The sequence below is a fragment of the Podarcis bocagei genome (assembly GCF_964188305.1).
Source record: "Podarcis bocagei genome assembly, chromosome: 12".
Taxonomy (NCBI): domain Eukaryota; kingdom Metazoa; phylum Chordata; class Lepidosauria; order Squamata; family Lacertidae; genus Podarcis; species Podarcis bocagei.
The window spans coordinates 35059677-35073237 of NC_138137.1; the positions used below are offsets into that span (position 1 = coordinate 35059677).

At 40.6% G+C, this 13561-nt stretch overlaps 1 protein-coding gene across 3 annotated transcripts in view; it reads right to left on the reverse strand.

Moving 5' to 3' along the window:
* CDK14 (cyclin dependent kinase 14) overlaps positions 1-13561 on the reverse strand; it is a 223208-nt gene that overhangs the window by 163377 nt on the left and 46270 nt on the right. Inside the window, exon 1 of one of the 3 annotated variants that reach the window (XM_081163266.1) lies at positions 371-809. The exons of the other annotated variants lie outside the window; for them this stretch is intronic. The gene's annotated coding sequence lies outside the window, so the exon portion shown is untranslated. Of the gene's footprint in view, positions 1-370; positions 810-13561 lie in introns of those variants that run through there. 3 annotated transcript variants of the gene reach the window in all.

The window sequence follows — 13561 nt, forward strand, 5'->3', positions numbered from 1 at the left end:
ATACGAGTAAAATTGTGCATAGCGTCCTCTTTATACTCTTAATAAAACAGCCTAGGAGAGAGAAAGGGCTGTAGCAAGAAAGAAGCACAGCTCTTAAAACCTTCCCCACCTATTTCCACAGAGAAAGGTGAAAATTTCCATCCCCTCCCAAGCATCTCAGGAGAGTGTATAGTCTCATGAGTGATTCTGAGATAGCTGTAACATTTAACACCAGTCTGCGTTTAAAGGATTTAAAAGAAAATAGGAAGCCCAGCATGCATCCAGAATGAATCCTGCTCAAGTTGCAAGCATGCGATAAACGAGGGGCTCAGGTTTAGCAAGACGACAGGAATTCAATTCATCTCTTATTTAAAAACAAACACAGCCTTACCGTTTTGTTGTAGAAAGGATCGGGTTAGATTCACCTACGACTCTTTAGCATGCCTCTAGGAGCATTAGTGTTTTGCAGGCAGGCCAGCCTCATTCTCAGCAACTGAATTCACAACATCTTTCTGCACTAGCAAGCTGAAATGGTGCGGCTGTACTACAGCTAAGAAAGGGGGAAATTATAAGCAGAAAAACAAAGAAATCCCTCAAGGAAGGATATTCTCTGTGGAGTTGCTGCGTGGAAGGTGCTGATGATCATCAAGGAAGGAGATTTCACCGTCTAAATGCCATCGACAGCACACAGATAGGGGAAGGAAGGTTTTTGGTTGCTGCTTTTTTAAAGAAAATGTGATGGACTTGCCTGTGGAGTTTCCCGGGAAGGCACTCTACTCAGGCTCTGCAGCAGTATTGCAGCCAATGTAACTATGCACATGCAGTCTAGGTGGTTTGCAGCATCATGGATTTTTTGGGGGGTAGGCATGTAAATGTACAACTTGGAAGAGCTTCAGTAGATTAAGGAACTGAGGCCAATGTATGTACAACTTATAAGAGGCTGGCAGTTATTCCCTAGCATCAAAAATAAAATAAAATTGCCAAGTGTGAGGGGGAGAAGGAGGAAGAAGAAGTGCATATGATGACATTTGTTCACAGTGCCTCAACTTTGTCGTATGAAACTACTTCACAAAGTTAATTAAAGCCTGGCCATTTTAAAGAGAGAGAATTTAGGCTCTTCCCCACAGCTTTAATTAATGGGGAATTAATGCCCTCACTAATCCTCATAACAAATCCAATGACACCAGAATGTTTAATGATTGAATTATTGCCATCAATAAGGCTGAACAATATGCATGTCTAACTCAGCCTTCCCTAGTCAGCTGCTCTCCAGATGTTTTGGATATCAATTCCCACAACCCCTGATCATTGGCCATTCCGGCTGGGGCTGAAGGGGGTTCAAAAAACATCTAGAGGACATCAGGTTGGGGGAAGCTGGTGTAGTTTACAACTGTGCATTCAGTTCCATCAACATTATGCCAGCAACACCTTACATCTAAACAATCTAACAACTCAGCTGCAAGGATTATTTGCCAAGGCCCTCAAAAGAGCTCTGCTTTTGATCCAAGAGCATATATCCTGCAAAGCCTAGTAAGATCCAGTGAAAGAGACTGCTCAAAGGGAAGTGCACTATGAACTAATTTACCTAGAAAAACAGTGTTATTATAACTAGAATGACAGAATTGCAGAGTTAGAAGTGACTTCTAGGGTCATCTAATCCAATCCCCTACAATTCAGGAGCCTCAACTAAAGCGTTCAAGACAAATGGCCATCCAACCTCTTCTTAAAAACCCCCAGGGGGAGAGAGTCCACCTCCTCTCATAGGAGTCTGATGCACTGTTGAACAGCTCTTGCACTCAGAAAGTTTAGTCTAAATCTCCTTTCTTGTAAGTTGAGTCCACTGGTTTGGATCCTGCCATCTGGAGCAGGAGAAAACAAGCTTGCGAGAGCCTATTAGATATTCGAAGATGGCTACTTCCTCTTTCCCAGGCTAAGCATACCCAGTTCCCTCAAATCATTTCTCATAAGACTTGGTTTCCAGACCCTTGATCATCTTGGTCGCCTTCCTCTGCACACATTCCAACTTGTCAACATGCATCTTAAATGGAGGTGCCCAGAACTGGACACAGTACTCCAGATGTGGTCTGACCAAAGCAGAATAGAATGGTACTATTACTTTCCTTGATCTGGACACTATACTTCTGCTGATGCAGCCTAGAATAGCATTAGCTGTTTTTTTGTTGCTGCATCACACTACTGACTCATGTTAAGCTTGTGATCTTAGCTCCCTTTCACACCTACCACTGGCAAGCCAGATGTCCCCCATCTTATATTTGTGCATCTGGTTCTTCCTGCCTGCCTAAGTACAGAACCTTAAATTGGTCAATGTTGAAATGCATTTTGTTAGTTTGGGCCTAGTTCTCCAATCTATTAAGGTTTTCCTGATTCTGTCTTCACTGGCATTGGCTACCCCCCCCCCCCAGTTTGCTATAATTTGATGAGCGTCACCTCAATATCATCATCCAAAGGGATTTGAACCGTTATCTCCCAGGTCCTAGTCTGACACCCTAACCACTACAGCACACTGGCTTCCTATGGGGCAGCTATATAAATTAAGTAGGTAAATAAATATGGGGAAAGCAAAATGACACTAAGAGCAGGATCTAAAATATTTTTCTTGAAACTTGAATTTGTTTTCTTCTGGATTGTCTTACTTGATGTTTTAATGTGTTGCAAACCGCTTTCAGATTTTTTCCCTCCAAAATAAAAAGCAGTATAATAATAATAATAATGAATTTAATTGCAAAAAAGGCACCTAGACATTCCATTGTGGCAATCGTAACCCAGGTTTAAGGAGCCATTTGGTGACTAGGTTATATATCTGAGTTTCTAACACTGCCTTTGACTTGACTTTAAGAGCCAGGAGAATTAAGAAAGAGTTATCTATTCAGAAATAGATTAGCAGAAATAGATGAAGAAATGTCATGTCCATCAGTTAAGCAAATCCTTATTTAGCTGCATTGTGATTTTGCAGACCCATGAGGAGTCATTGGCCCTTAAGACTCCACCAGTCAAAAACCAAAGTAATAAGTCTCACTTATTCTTCAATAGATGGTTGGAAACTTCCACTGACTTTAGGTCAAGCTTGTATTTTCACTCTATTTTCAAAGAGCTATTTTCAGAATTTTTCTTTAAAAGAAATAAATGTGAGGGAATGGCATCTGGGCTGTAACCTTACAAGGGCTATTCCCCCCCCCCCAATTCTTTTACTCTGTGCACTTACAATTATATACACTTTCCTTTTTATCTTTCAATAGAAAGAATGCAGTCAAACCTCGGAACTCGAATGACTCCACTGCTGAATGTTTCAGTTGCCAAACGCCAAAAACCCAGAAGTAAGTGTTTCGGTTTTAGAATGTTCCTCGGAACTCGAACGTCCGACGCAGCTTCCGCTATGAAAACACCTAGCTGTCAGTCAATCGGAAGCCTCGCCTCAGAACTCAAACATTTTGGAAGTCGATCGGTCTTCCAGAACGGATTACGTTTGAGTTCCCAGGTTTGACTTTATAAGAAAAACAAGGGTTACACAAATCCTTACCAACCCACCTGTATTAGATTTGCAGAGGAGTTGGATCAATTACACATGGAAATTCTTGATCACGTGGGAACCTCTTTCACAAAAGGATAAGAAATACAGATCTACATTGTTTTTGAAGAATTTAGTCGCCCTAGTTCAACACAAATATTAAAATATTAATGTTGCTGCCTTTGAGTGCTGATTATATTAGTTAAGATTTATTTTAGATTATTCACTGTGTCAAGACCCCACCTCAGTAAACTCTTGACGAACTTTAATGGAAGACCAAGGCTGGAAAGCAAGTGAACTTGGGGATTTTCAGAACAAACGTGGGTAGAGACTGTCCATCTCTCAACACAGGCCTGGGAACATGTGGCAGGGAAAGGGGCATATTATCTGGCAGCTTAAGTTACAAACACAGTATAAACTGGCTGGGTTGCAACCATGCATTGTGTTGTTTGTTGTTTGTTGTTGTTGGTTGTTGTTGGTTGTTCTTCTTCTTCTTCTTCTATCGTTTAGTTGTGTCCAACTCTTCGTGACCCCATGGACCAGAGAACGCAAGGCACTCCTGTTTTCCACTGCCTCCCACAGCTTGGTCAAACTCATGTTCGTAGCTTCGAGAAAACTGTCCAACCAGCTTGTCCTCTGTCGTCCCCTTCTCCTTGTGCCCTCCATCTTTCCCAACATCAGGGTCTTTTCCGGGGAGTCTTCTCTTCTCATGAGGTGGCCAAAGTATTGGAGCCTCAGCTTCACGATCTGTCCTTCCAGTGAGCACTCAGGGCTGATTTCCTTTGATCTTCTTGCAGTCCATGGGACTCTCAAGAGTGTCCTCCAGCACCATAATTCAAAAGCATCAATTCTTTGACGATCAGCCTTCTTTATGGTCCAGCTCTCACTTCCATACATCACTACTGGGAAAACCATAGCTTAACTATATGGACCTTTGTTGGCAAGGTAATATCTCTGCTTTTTAAGATGCTGTCTAGGTTTGTCTTTGTTTTTCTCCCAAGAAGCAGGCGTCTTTTAATTTCATGACTGCTGTCACCATCTGCAGTGACCATAGAGCCCAAGAATGTAAAATCTTTCACTGCCTCCATTTCTCCCCCTTCTATTTGCCAGGAGGTGATGGGCCCAGTGGCCACAATCTTCATTTTTTTGATGTTGAGCTTCAGACCATATTTTGCGCTCTCCTCTTTCACCCTCATTAAAAGGTTCTTTAATTCCTCCTCACTTTCTGCCATCAAGGTTGTGTCATCTGTATATCTGAGGTTGTTGATATTTCTTCCGGCAATCTTAATTCCGGCTTGGGATTCATCCAGCCCAGCCTTTCGCATGATGAATTCTGCATATTGCCATCCCTGAGTCTCTCTGTTCATAAGGTTGCAACCTGAATGTGTTATCTAATAATTCCAAAATCTGCAGGTTATGTTTAATCTGCCATACACATTTTTACTAGTAGCAACTTCACAAATACGTGCATCTGTTTTATTGCCGTTATCTTTACTTTCAAAAGTGTTCTTCTCATAACAATCCTACACAGTTTTAGACTAAAAGAGTGTCTCTCCCCACTCTCGCTCTCACTATGCATCAATACATTTGCTACTAACAAAAGCTCATCTTACTGGACTTTTATTCTTCAAATTATATCTAGCTTTCTGCTGGCCTCATGCAGGGACTAAATTCAAGGGCCTCCAAGTTCTAAAGCAGTCACATCACTTCAACAGCAGAAAAGAATAAAGACCAAACACAAATGAATAGAAACTTGACACAATAAAAGAGAGAGGTTCATTTACACCTTAAGCTTCGTCTGCATTGAACGTACCGATCTTTTAATGACGTTTCTCAATTTCATAATTCCCCACACTAAAAGCGTACATCAAAGTCCTGGTTTTCACACCAGCTGTTTCCTATCCTTTAAAAAAAACACATCAAATGAAACAAAATGCTTTATGCATGTTTGCAGCATACTTTTAAGTTCCTTAAAATCAGAATTAATCTTTCTCCTCATAAATGGCACATATTCCATGGAGCAACCATTCTCACATTGCAAAAAGGTGTAGACTTACAGAAGTCAGAACTACATGTGATGCCATCTTTGCAAAAAAAAATGCATTTTCACTTAAGCATAACCACTCATATTAAGCTGATTTTAATGCTTCATGTTTCAGTAATAAATACTAATTGTTAATCAGACTGCCTTTGCTAGTCTTGATTATTTTATACTGTTTTAGTCACTGTTTTATGAGCAACAAAAAGGGCCCAGGAGAAGCAAAACAACAGTGAGCTCCTTTCCAGGTGTCCACATATTTGCACTAAGCCAGAGATTGGGTCTGGCGTGACATGTGAACCAGACCATCAACCGAACAATTTTGACATGTAAGACTAGTCAATACTAACATCCCTATATTACAGGCAGAGCCAGCCCAGCCATTAGGCAGGATGAGGCTACTGCTTCAGACAGCAGAAGCCCCCCTTTCGGAGATCTCACTCAAAATATGTGTAGTCTTTCTGAAAATTGGCACCGATTGCAGTGCCGCTTCTCTGCTACTGGCAAATGAGGCACGGCAAACGGTCACAGGAGCAGGTAGGTGATGGTAGAAGCAGCAGCAGCAGGCAAAAACGGCACTTCCTCAAGTGGTGAAATGGGATGCACCACCCCGATTGCGGAGCTGAGGAATTAAGACTTGTCTAAATTAATGGCTAGGAAAGCTGCAGTGAGGACCCATTGGCCAACACAGATATTGCTCTAAAAGTTGTTGCCTTGAAAAAACAGCAACTAACTAACAAATTCAAGCAGTTATCTATGAAATCCTATGAAGCTATGTTGGAGGTGTAAAAATGGGATAGGCACTTTCATACACATGTGGTGGAAGTGGAGGAGGATAAGGGAGTTTTGGGACATTATTTATAATGAACTCAAAAATATATTTAAGTGCTCCTTTACAAAAAAAAAACCTGAAGCCTTCCTGCTTGGAATCATGCCCATGGAAATCAAGAAAGCTTCCAGAAATTTATTCATGTATGCAACCACAGCAGCGAGAGTTTTAATAGCCAAGAATTGGAAAAGCAACATTATCTCCACAAAAACAGACTGGTTAGTGAAAATGATTGAATATTTACATCTTGCCAAATTAACAGGGAGAATAAGAGGGAATACAATTCAAAAAGTCAATAAGGAATGGATAACATTTAAAGAATACCTTAAAAACAACACGGATAATGAAAATCTCCTGACAGATGTACAGTGGTATCTCTGGTTGCGAACGGGATCCGTTCCGGAGGCCCGTTCGCAACATGAAAATAACGCAACCCGCAGCGGTGCGTCTGCACATGTGCAGGTTGCGATTCGCCGCTTCTGCGCATGCACGTGACATCATTTTGCACTTCTGCCCATACGCGAGCAGCGAAACCCGAAAGTAACCCTTTCTGATACTTCCGGGTCGCTGCGGGAAGTAACCTCAGAGAACGTAACATGAGGTATGACTGTAGAATGAATCTTGATAACAGAGAAAATAACAAAAGTGAAATGCGTACAGATTAACAAATTACAAAAAAACACAATGAGAAGAGTTGGAAGCCAAACATGCATGGGGTGTTTATGTTGGGTTTGCATATGTGTAATTTTTGGTATTGTAGGTATTGTATTGTCTAATTTCTATGTAAATAAAGTAAGATAAAAAATGACTTTTTTATTTGATAGGCAACATAGGCTCTTAGAATCAGGCAAAAGGTGCACTGACTCCATCATTCTGCTCTCGTAGTGGCCACACTGATGCCAAAGGGAAGCCCACAAGTTACTCATGTTTACATTCCCTTTTCACCTGCACAGGGATCCTAATTATGTAGCCATCTTCATGAGGTGCATGTTTGTAAGAGAGAAAGAAATGGGTGTACAGAACAGCCTATCTAGGTAAGAACTAATATTATCTGTAACTTTCCTCTTGTTTTTTATTAGGCTCATTTTAAGCTGCTCCCTTCATTTGATTACTGGACAAGAATAATCAAGGCAAAATTGCCATCCCCTGTGGAATACTGCATTAACCACGTTTCATGCTGTAAGTCCCCTTTCATACTGACACTTAACTGTTCAGCCTATTTGCAGCCTTCTATTCTCCAGACTTAATTCAGATGCCCACTTTCCATTCCTGGGCAGTGAACCATTTTGTTTCTTAGTGTCTGGCTAAATGAGCAATCCACTGATAAGAAAACAGAGAGGCATAAATTTTCTTAGATTCAGGACTACTGACAAAAAACCTTATTTATACACAGTGCAAGAGAAGATACAATTTTTTAGTTCTTTATCTCACACTCAACACGCCCTGTTATTTGTGTACACATAGATTAGAACACTCTGTTCACAACGTTCACCATCCTTGCGCATGTTATTTATTCGAACAGAAGTCCCTGTCCTTTTTTGGAAAGGAGAGATAAAGAAATAGGAAATTAAAATAAGTTAAAACCAATATGAGTTTTTAATCGTCCTAACAAAACGTGGGATCATTCAATTTCTACACTAGAAAAATGCTCTTATTTTAAAGCTTGAGATGGAATAATGAATAATAATGCAAGGTTTCCTTTTTAAAAAAATGAGGCTAGTAGTGTACATTATTCTAATATTTATGCACTTTACTGTAAGGCAGCTATGCTTTTTAAATTGGTGGCACCATAGTTGGTCATATTTTGATTCTTTAGTCATTTTAGCAATTGGAAAACATCTTGATGTAGTAGTTGTGACACAGAAAATGCTGGTCTTTATTATTGTTTACAGCTGGGCAGTACATGTACATGCTGAAAAAATTAACCAAACACTTGTAAAGCCCACACTGATAATTAAATTCAAGTTTTAAAAAGCAAGGCCACTTAACTAAGGGCAATGCAGTGCAAGAGACTCTTTACAGGAAAACCTAAGCTTGTGCTGTAGGGAAGACTGCCACTCTCTCTCAAAAGAGCCAGTGTGGTGTAGTGGTTAGAGCGTTCGACTAGGACCTGGGAGACCAGGGGTTCAAATCCCAACATGGCCATGAAACTCACTGGGTGGACTTGAGTCTCTCAACCTAACCTACCTTGAAGGGTTGTTATGAGGATAAAATTGGGAGGGAGAGAATTATGTATGCCACACATCAAGCTCCTTGGAGGGAAGGTGGGACATAAACGTAATAAGTAATAGTAGCGCTGCCATGGGACGCGGGTGGCACTGTGGGTTAAACCACAGAGCCTAGGGCTTGCCAAGCAGAAGGCTGGTGGTTCGAATCCCCACAACATGGTGAGCTCCCGTTGCTTGGTTCCTGCTCCTGCCAACCTAGCAGTTCGAAAGAACGTCAAAGTGCAAGTAGATAAATAGGTACCTGTCTGGTGGGAAGGTAAATAGCGTTTCTGTGCGCTGCTCTGGTTCGCCAGAAGCTGCTTAGTCATGCTGGCCACATGACCCAGAAGCTGTACGCCGGCTCCCTCGGCCAATAAAGCGAGATGAGCGCCGCAACCCCAGAGTCGGCCGCTAATAGTCAGGGGTCCCTTTACCTTTACTAGCGCTGCCACACCACATTATATGCTGCTTCTGACCACTCATAGTAAAGCTGCTGGCAAATACAGATCCAAAAAATGTCACTAGATGTGGGGGGGGGGGAGAGAAATGTGTTGTTTCTAAAATGATTATTTCAGCACACCTAATTTTCTATCCTCGTTTCTTTTAAATAAATTATTCCCCCAAACCCTCACTATTTTAGACATGTTACTGAAGACGGAACTATAGTCTAGAAAGAGTCAACTAAGCTAAGAGAGATCAAATTCCATCAAGCACAATATTCGAAATTGATCAATCAAGAGATTGAATGGAAAATTAAACAAATGAAGCAGAGATCGTTTGAATCAGCAAACAAATGTGGAAAGTTGTTAGCTTGGCAGTTAAAAAAAAGACAAAAGTTAAATACGGTTACAAACTTGGAGATTCAAGGAAAAATAGTTCAGAAACCAGAAGAAATAAGAAAGTGCTTCCACAGATACTTCAAAGAGCTTTATGCACAGGGGCCTCAGAAAGAATCGGAAATAGACCAATTTTTGAGGACAAATGGATTACCTAAAATAAGTCAAGACAAAAGATCAATTCTTAACAGCAAAATAACTCAACAGGAAATTGAAGGTGCCATCCAAAATATGCAACTTGGCAAATCTCCAGGCCCGGATGGACTCACCTCCAAATACTATAAGACTTTGAAGGACTTCTTGATACAACCGTTGTTGGAGGTTTGTAACCAGATCATGGAGGGGAGGAGGGCACCGGAAACGTGGAAAGAAGCATTCATCACATTGATACCCAAGTCAGAAAAGGAAAAGACCCAGCTTAAGAACTACCGTCCCATCTCACTCCTGAATGTGGATTACAAAATATTTGCAGACATTTTGGCGAATAGACTTAAAAATGTGCTAAACGAAGTAATTCACAAGGACCAAGCAGGCTTTCTCCCTGGTAGACACATGTCTGACAATACTAGGAACATTATTGATATATTGGAGCTGTTGCGAATTAGAAACACAAGGGCGGCTTTAATTTTTATTGATGCGAAGAAAGCATTTGACAACATTTCTTGGATGTTTATGAAGAAAAACTTGAAAGGGATGGGAGTGGGACGGGGGTTTGAAAATGGATTAGAAGCAATCTATTCAGAACAAAAAGCCAAACTGATAGTGAACAATGTGGTATCGGAGGAACTCCAAATTGAAAAAGGGACATGACAGGGGTGCCCTCTATCCCCTCTGTTATTTATTTCTGTTCTGGAGGTATTGCTGAACATGATCAGGGAGGACCAGTTGGTGCAGGGTATAGTGGTCGGAGCGAAACAATACAAATTGAAAGCTTTTGCAGATGACCTAGTCTTGACAGTACAGGAGCCAGAATCTAGCACAAAAAGAGTTCTTGAACTTATCTTGGAGTTTGGTCGGGTGGCGGGATTCAAGCTAAACAAACAAAAAACTAAGGTCTTGGTCAAAAATTTGACACCTACAGAGATAGAGGGGTACCAGAAAGAGACAGAGCTAAGTGTGGTCAAAAAAGTGAAATACCTGGGGGTATCTTTGTCCACCAAAAACTTAAACCTATTCAAAGATAATTATGAAAAATGTTGGTTGGAAATTAAAAAAGACTTGGATATTTGGTCAAGATTGAAACTTACCTTGTCAGGCCGAATCGCAGCTATAAAGATGTGTGTTTTGCCAAAAATGTTATTTTTATTTCAAACCCTTCAGGTCGTGGACAGAATGGAATGTTTTGGAAAATGGCAGAAGGACATCTCTAAGTTTGTCTGGCAGGGCAAAAAGCCCCGAATAAAATTCAAAATACTAACTGACTCAAAAGAAAGAGGGGGGTTTGCCCTGCCGGATTTAAGGTTATACTACGAAGCTGCAGCCTTCTGCTGGCTGAAGGACTGGTTTCTGTTGGAAAACACCGATGTCCTAGATCTGGAAGGGTTTGACAATGTTTATGGTTGGCATGCATACTTGTGGTATGACAAGGCGAAGGTTCACAAACTGTTCAAAAACCATATTGTCAGAAAATCAATTTTTGCCGTCTGGATGAAGTATAAGGACTTATTAGAAAGTAAGACCCCGAGGTGGTTATCACCAGTGGAAGCCAAGATTTCTAAAAAAAGGCCCAATATGGAGGCCTATTGGCCAAAATATTGGGAATTAATAGAAAGAGTTGGAGACAATTGGAAGCTCCAAAGCCTGGACAAATTAAAAAGTAAGGTGCGAGATTGGTTACATTACGCTCAAATTCAAGAGGTATTTAAAATGGATAGAAAAGTGGGTTTCCAGACGGAGAAATCGAAACTGGAGACGGAGTTATTAGAACCAAAGACTAAGGTACTTTCGAGAATGTATGACTTGCTGCTCAAATGGAATACACAGGATGAGACAGTTAAATCTGCTATGATAAAATGGGCACAGGATGTAGGACACAATATTATGTCTGAGGACTGGGAAAGGTTATGGAACACCGGTATGAAATTCACGGCATGTAGTGCCTTGAAAGAGAATATTATGAAAATGGTATACCGGTGGTACATGACCCCAGTCAAGTTGGCTAAAATATATCATCTGTCTGATAATAAGTGTTGGAAATGCAAGGAGGCAGAAGGGACATTCTTTCACCTCTGGTGGACCTGCCCGAAAGTAAAGGCCTTCTGGGAAATGATACATAATGAGTTGAAAAAGGTATTTAAATATACCTTTCCTAAGAAACCAGAGGCCTTTCTCCTGGGCATGGTGGACCGGAAGGTGCCAAAGAAGGACAGAACCTTGTTTATGTATGCAACTACAGCAGCAAGGATCCTTATTGCAAAGTTCTGGAAGACACCAGATTTACCCACACTGGAGGACTGGCAGACGCAGCTGATGGACTACATGGAGTTGGCAGAAATGACTGGCAGAATTCGAGATCTGAGCGAAGAAACAATGGAGGAGGACTGGAAAAAATTTAAGGACTACTTGCAAAAATACTATAAGTTGTTTGAATGTTAAGATTGTGCACGATTAAGAAACGTTATGCTTCTGCAATTTAGCTAAGTAAATGATAAAGTAAGTAATGATGAAAAAACGAGATAAATTAGAAACAAAATATTATGTTTATTAAAAGTGTTAAAACTAAACTACAAACTTTCGAAATTGGTAACATAATAAATTTAAAGACATAATAAGATGTGAAACAAGATAACAAATTGCTGAACTGGCTAGAATAATGAATGCAATGTTGAGAGGATGTGAGGAGGTCCAAAAGAAAGTGAATTGTTGAAGGACGTCGTGAAAGATATTTAACCTTTTCTTCTTTTTCTTCTTCTTCTTTATATATAAAAAAAAATGTTTCTTGCATGTTGCTATGTAAACTAATCTGTCAACCTATGGAAAGAAACGCAATAAAAAAATTTTATAAAAAAAAAAAAATAGAAAGAGTCAACTAAGGCATGCCCCGTTATATTTTCTTTTTGGTCTGAGGTTGTTATCTATATCAACTTTGCATTGGCAAAAAAAACCCCTTGATATTCATGTACTTCCAGGTTTAAATTAAGATTTGGTTATTGCATTTTTAATGTATGCTAATGGGTGTGGTTCCCCCCTTACTCTCCCCCTCTCTCTTTTTTCCTCTCTTTGTTAAATTTTTTATTTAAAATATCATTTTTTCAAAGTTAGACTCCACAGTTAAAACATGTAACATGAATGCTCAGGATTTACATTAATTCCAGAATTAGTCTTGGTCCTTACAGCTTTTTCTGGTCTTGTAATCTGGGGGTGACATTAGAGTTTGTTTGTTTGTTTGTTTGTTTGCTTGCTTGCTTGCTTAAGAGTAGTTTACACATAATTTACCCTTCTTTAGAGCCTCAGGGTCTGCATAGAACTAAATACCTTTAAGTGCCGTATTTATGTATAAGATGCCCCCTATTTGGGGGGGCTCTGATTTAAGAAAATGAAGGAAGATGTATCCGTGTGTAAGACGCCCCCAAATTTTTGACATTATTTTTTAGGGGGGAAACCTAGTCTTACACATGGAAAAATATGGTAATTGTTTGCCTTTTCAACTGCAGCTGAAACTTACTTGCAGTTCTTCCAAACTCTGGGGCACAAGACAGGGTACCAATCAGAGGCGCCAGCTTGGGGGGGGGGTCTGACATGAGTATCACGCTTCCCTCACTAACCCAGGCAGAAGCTTCCAGGGAAACAGAGGCAAGACCCCTGTCCCGATTTTTAATCAGCAGAATGTTGGGGCGTATGCATGCTGCATTCGGTCCCCCAGCTTCAGCTCTGTGCTTTTGGGACCCTGGGGGACCTCCATCCCCCACCCCAAAAATATAGAGGGTGGGGAGAGGCCTTGGTTCCTGGTACCAACTTCCGAAAAAAGAGTTCCGAAAAAACACCCAGCAAAGTAAACAAAATAGAAGCAGCATCTGTTACCGCAAACTGTAAAACCTGCTTCTTTTCAGAATGTGGATAATGAAAAGAACTTGGAATCCAAAACAATAAAATTCAATTAATGCAGAAGGCCATTTTGAACATCCCAGGATGTAACACAGAGAAACC